Below are 6,604 nucleotides of genomic sequence, written 5' to 3'. Positions count from 1 at the left end.
AAAAAAAGACACTTTTTTTTTCCTCCTATCACAGATGACTAAGCTCAAAGATACCACTTTGTTCCACAGAAGTGATTGAGCCACAACTGCTGAACATTGAGAAGTGCTTGGAGAAGCATCAATGTACAGGTACTCCCTCGTTCTCACTCTTCTTTTGGCCACCAAAAAGGACATGCTACTGTGTACTGATCCGAGGTGGTAGTAGGGTCATTATCACAGCTGTCAGATTACTAAAACGGCAAAGGCCTTAGAGAAAAACCAAAACACAACACACAAACCTCGAATTTTAATTTTTAACCCAAAAAATTTTGCTAATCTGTCTGTGGGCTTATTCTGTAAATCCACTATACCAATGCAAGTGAGGGGATAGGAACCTTCTGAATCAACCTCAGTAAAGCCAGAGACTCATCAAGCCACATCTTGAAATTAAAGTTGAGCCTTCCTCCCTGCCAAAAATTAATGGCCTCACCTTTTCCACTGGTAACTAGCAGAACATGAAAACGGCACCACTCACTGTGGTGGAAGAGCTGCCCAATCCCACCTCCCCCATCACCTTCAAGTATTTTACTCTGACCTGGCCTATACAAGGTTGGCTTTAATACTTTTTTAATCAGGGCTAAGGGTTTGGGTTTTGTTTCTTTTTTTGGTTTTTAGTTAAAAAACCCAACACTATCAGGACTGTATTAGTATCACTTAACACACAGACATGGCAACAAGAGTACAAAAGGTGCTCTGTATTCAGGTATTTAACTGTACTGATAAGTTACATTGGTATGACGGCTTCCAGGTTGCATTACAACCCGTAACACTTGAGTTGCACTGTTTCAGAAGTGTTCAGTCTGAGAAGCAAAACTTAGGACTAATTTGCTTCTAGAGCTCCTTTATTTTCTCATTTTACAGATGCCATCTCATTTTACAGATGCCACTGTCAGAGTCCAGGTTAATAAGCCTGTGGATTACTATATGTTGCAGACACGTAAGAAGTAAAGAGTGAGCAACTGCAGGTGGATATACCTTCCAGTGCCCAACCCAGCCTGCCACAGATAACAATTCACAGAATCACAGAATCGTTAAGGTTGGAAAAGACCTTTAAGATCATCAAGTCCAACCATCAACTCAACATCACCATGCCACCTAAACCATGTCTTGAAGTGCCACATCTACACTTTTTTTTGAAAACTTCCAGTGATGGCGACTCCACCACCTCCCTGGGCAGCCTGTTCCAATGCTTAACCACTCTCTCCATAAAGAAATTTTTCCTAATATCTAGTCTAAACCTCCCCTGGCCCAACTTGAGGCCATTTCCTCTCACCTTATCGCTAAATTCTTATCTCTACATCCCACCTGCCTTCATATTAGCAACCCACAGTATTCTGAAGCGCAGTCTTCTGCTATCAGGCAAATGCACCACATAATCCCCTTTTCATAGATAATCATGCCCCATCTTAAAGCAGGGCATTTTGGGGTTTATTTTGCCCCTAGCCACACAGCTGCCTCTGAACCTCACCCTACAGAGTTCCAAACACTTTCTTTCCCTGCCTGTGTTTTCTCACAGCCATGCTCTACTCATCTGCTCTTGTGTCAACGTTGCCCCTCATTATTAAGAGGGGGGTTTAATGATTTCCACTGCACACAAGAACGATGCTCTGCCTGGAGGACTGGAAGCAAATGCCTCAGGCGTGCTGTCGCTAGGCAAGCTGTCTGACTTTCCCCGGAGCAGAGATGCTGCCAACCATGCCAGACTGAAACAATGAAATCTGTAGCCCAAGATATCACTGCTAATTTCATGAAGTGATGCTTAACTGCAGGGGAGGTTCTTTCCTTGAAGTTGTTAAAGAAATAAAGAGCTGTATCGTCATGTTCTTCTCTCTGACTCAGGAGCAGATGCTGTACAGTTTGATATAATTACGTGATTTCACATGACATTCAAAATGAGCTTTGAAGAGGAATGCATTTCTAGCTATATCAAGTTAAAAAGACAGCCTTGCTGATGTGGGCAAAGGGGCAACGCTATGGCCCCTAGCACACAGATAGCCAAGAAGCCTGCATGGCAAACTCTTCACCCTGGACTTAACCTGATCAGTATATTACTGCTAAATTTCAAGACAGACATTTTAAACTTTTAAACACATCTCTGTTGATAATTTTATTTAACAAAACAGGCAGGGAGCAGAATAAAAACCCCACACAGGACAAGTGCTTGAAATTGCCGCACAAAGTGTACAGAGGAAAAGAGACTGAAGGAAACACTGAGAAAAGAGAGCAAGAACATGGAAGAATAGGATCTGTAATGGTCCCAAGAGGAAATACATTTGTACACTCAATGCTGAAGGCTGAACATGCACTATGTACCACCTTAACTCTGTTTCCCACGAAGTAAGTGGCTGAACTCTGATCAAAGCCAATGCTACCCAAAAAGGACAAACATTTCATAGGCTAGAAAGTGTAAGTGCTGTTAGGGGGTTCCCAGAAGTCTAACCCAGAGTGCACGGGGGAAGAAGAAAGGAGGGAAAACTACTGGCTTGCCAGGCCCATTAATCTTTCATTGTGTTAGGTCACTTGTAATCTCTGTGCAAGGAGTTCCCATGTTATACAGTTAATAAAGTCATACTACAGTGTTTTAAGGGGATTATGGCAGGGGGGGGGGGGGGGGGGAGCAGCCTGAAGCCAAGAACATGCTAATTAGAGTATACAATAGAAATGTTAATCAAATAATCTGCAGGAAGAGGAGGAGGGAAGGAAATGACCTAATCCCCTGCACTACTGTGTGGTGCCTTGTGGCAAGAAGTAAGAAAATTCTTGTAAGGGCTGAGCAAACAAAGGTCCATTGTTATAGCTACAGCTTTCAGAGAACGCTTTGCTGCATCTCAAGTCGCTGCAACACGAAGGGTAGATGGTACTTCATGAACTCTCCTACACTGACCACTTCTGGAAGGGGTGGGAGAGGCTAATTAGGTTTGCAGGAAAGCTGCATAAAAGAGATTTAAGTAGAATTTCAAATTCTTAAGGCACAGCAAGTTCTCCTTCAAAGGGATTTGCCAACTCTGAAATGCTTGTCATCCAACGACCACAGTGATCCTTAGGCAACAGTGGAGCAATTCGTCGGTGAAGCTGCAAGTAGCCTAGTTACAGGGAGGCAACAAATCATCACGCTGCAGAGAGGCAGCTCCTGTGACACGAGTCATCCTTTGCCATCAGACAAATCTAAGAAGCATTCCTTATGAAGTCCTATTCCACCCTTAGATCTTTGTGTGCCTGCTCTTCAGGTACACCAGGGAAGCCCTTCTACTCAAGGGCAGTATGTTACTGTCGATGCATATCCCATCCTGCAGAATGAAAAACAATTGTCCCTCTGTCCTCAGTTTGATCCCTGCTTTAGTAGGCACACGTGGCTTTTAGCACTGTACCAACTCAGTACCTTGAGTACTTTGGAGAGACACCATTAAGAAAAGTGTATGCAAGATTCCCGATCCTTGCACTAAGAACATATTTCATAGTTAACCTTACTATGACCTGAAGGAATTTCAGGCAGGAATAGAGCAATAACTACAGGACAGGAGGACTACTGACTTCTATGTGCTTATGTGTTTCCAAGAGGCTGAATCAACTTCTTTCCTCATAAGGGACTTCACAAAATCAGGAGGTCATTTAGTTCAACCTCCTGCTCAAAGCAGGAGTTGGCTTCCCAGATCTTGCGCTATTACTGCAGGAGACCGGGAGCTTTAAGTATGAAATGGCCTCTCAAGACGTGCATTCCCTCAGGAAATAGGAAAGGTGTACTCAATGCTGGAGAACTGCAGATGACAAGCAGTCTTTCAGACCAGTCTGGAGCTTCATGTTTGTTCACAGCCTTCCTATGACTGCTTGATTCAACATTTGCTTAAAATAAAACAAGTGGCAAAAATTACTGCAGAGAGCTTGCTGTAGCCACACCAAAGATTGTTTGGGCTGATTAAACACTTGAAAGGGTAAGACCCACAGCATACCCTGTGTTTTACAACAAGCTTCACCAGAGAAATGTGTCCCAATAAGCAATTCAGCACTGACTCTGCAGAACTCTATTCACAGCAATCATTGCTCAAGTTAGACATTTGGGAATTGAGCTGCTCTGAAGATGGTCCTTCACGTGGCTTATCAGGAATGGCCTGAAGCATCAGACATGCTGGATTCCTAACAATCCAAGACTGAAAGGATGATAGGAAAGGCATCATTCTGAAGAAAACACATTTGTTTCCCAAAGGGTCAAACTGATGTAAGCCACCTGCTAAGTCAGAAACATGCATATGCGGTTGCACCAGGCTTCTTTCCAAGACAGTAAACTTGAGTTTCCCAGGTACCTGGAAACAGCTATGGGGAAAGATATTTTTTTTTTTTTTTTTTTTTTTTAGTTTCTCCAGGAACATTTACGCATCTTGAAAACTCTGCAAGCCAAATACCGTATCAGCAAGTTCAATTAACCTCGGCTACACACAAGCACTTCCTCAAAGAGCTTTTTAGCTGTACTTCTGCGCTCTTTGAACAGCAGAACTCAGATTCAATGAGCTTCAGGTATTATGAATAAAATAAATCTCCCCTAAATAAAGGGTAGCCCAATTTGAATTAATTTCCAAGACGTACTTTTCTTGCTTGCAAAACTTTTAAGGTACCTTCTAGCAGAACTAGCTGAACCTGCATTACCTGAAAGTTTTCATTCCCACAAAGCAAGATCATTTGACCATGGACTTCCTCAGAGAAAGTTCAGACAGACAGTTGCTAGAACTATTAACACATCTTTGCCTCACTTTCAGTGATGAAAAAGATTTCACAAAGATTAGCAAGAAAGGACAGAAGAAGTATTCAGTTATAGAAACTCAACTATAACTGGCTGACTCCCCACACTCACATTCTAGGCAAAAAAAAAAATCTTAAGAAGGACAAAGTTTAAAAACTATTCAGTACAGTTTCTATTCAACTTCCACATCACACAAAAGGTTATCTTAAAATAAGGTAAGTACCCTTTCACTTGGCGAGGTCATGAAACGCAAAAGCCAAGTTTATCCAATAGTTTCTCTTCTGCTTTATCCTGAATTCCTCACCACACGTATTACACTCTTGATACTCACCATTTCGCCTGTAGTTCATCTGCAATTCCAGCTTAAGAAGTGCTGCATAACCTCCACACTGCTCTCCTCACCTCTGCGTGTGAATGTCCCAAACCTGTAGTTCATACCTGAATATTTTATAAGTCATTGCTTATAAATGTACCATCTTACTATATTCCTCCTCCTCCTAACTTCAAACTTTGGACAGTCTTTATATAAGGTACAAAACCTGGCCCTTTCTAAACATATCACCTCCAGTATTTGCATATAAATGCATATGACCTACATACCTCTGGAGAGCTGTCAGAGGTCTGCCTACTCTCTGCAAGCCAAGTGTCAGGTTTTTATAGTGCCCTTGATAGGATACGTTACAGCCCCATACATAAATGGCTGGTTCGGCACCTCAGTTTCCTGTATTTCTGACATTCAAGCATGTCTTTAGGAATGTTTTAAACAGTGTTACATAAACTCAGGTACAGAACAGGGTTACTTTAGGCAACAACCCAAGAGAACTAGAATTGATTACTTTGCATATGCAATAGGTTTCTAATACAGATTTATTGAAGTATCTCCAGATACATTAAAAGCTGTCTCCAAATGAGTACGGTGAACCAGCTTTTATGCTAATATAACTTGTATTTACCCATAAACGCAAAACTAACTTTTTGCACACTAAAATTTCCATGTTAATTGCCTCCTACAGCCAGCAATTCAAACAGGACAAAGTTCAAGTATCTCCTCCACCTCCTCATGTTAGATCACCTACCTTTTCCCAGTTCGTTACTGCTCAGAGAAAAAAATCCCATGCTATTCGATTCTATCTTTTTCTTTCCTTTATAATCCCATGGGGGCAACACACGATTTAGCACATCTAGAGAGGAGCAATACTTTACTTCCTACACTTCTAATCCAATTTGGATAAGAGGTTTGCTGCTTATAAAAATAAACAGGCAGTTGCACTTTTCCTTTACCTCTATGTGGGCACTAACACCTAAGAACAAAAAGGTCATTCCCAAAGAGCAGTAAGAATTCAATGCTAGAGATGCCATCCCTAAATTTTACTCCTTGGTTGAGACAGCAATCCAGTTTCTTGTTTACAGGTACAAGGATCTTGTCTCTTGTCACATATGACATTTGGTATTAGTGTGCCAAATATATTCTCCCCCAAAAAAGCCAAGGATAGAATACCTCAACCATGGAGATGAAGCTGTACTACTTCTATAGGGACCCAACAGTCCAGACTATACAGTCCAGGGTTTTTTTAGCTTTAAGAGCTAAGGAAATTGTTATGTTTAACGTTTGACTTCTAGCTGGAAGTTTTCAAGGCATCACTAGTTTCAAGTTTTCAATTTGCTATGTGTACAGAAAAACGTTCTTCAAATAAGAGAAGGTATCTAGCTGAATATGGCAACTTTTTAAAGTTACAAGAAGAACGACTCTCATAGAAAAATATTTTCAAGTGTGTAGGTAATATAAGATACATTTTTTAAAAACACCAAAAGGCATTTTTGTACCAAGAGAGT

This window comes from Phaethon lepturus, unplaced genomic scaffold, assembly GCF_000687285.1.
Source record: "Phaethon lepturus isolate BGI_N335 unplaced genomic scaffold, ASM68728v1 scaffold38241, whole genome shotgun sequence".
NCBI classification, from domain to species: domain Eukaryota; kingdom Metazoa; phylum Chordata; class Aves; order Phaethontiformes; family Phaethontidae; genus Phaethon; species Phaethon lepturus.
Note: the sequence above shows the minus strand (reverse complement) of the source record.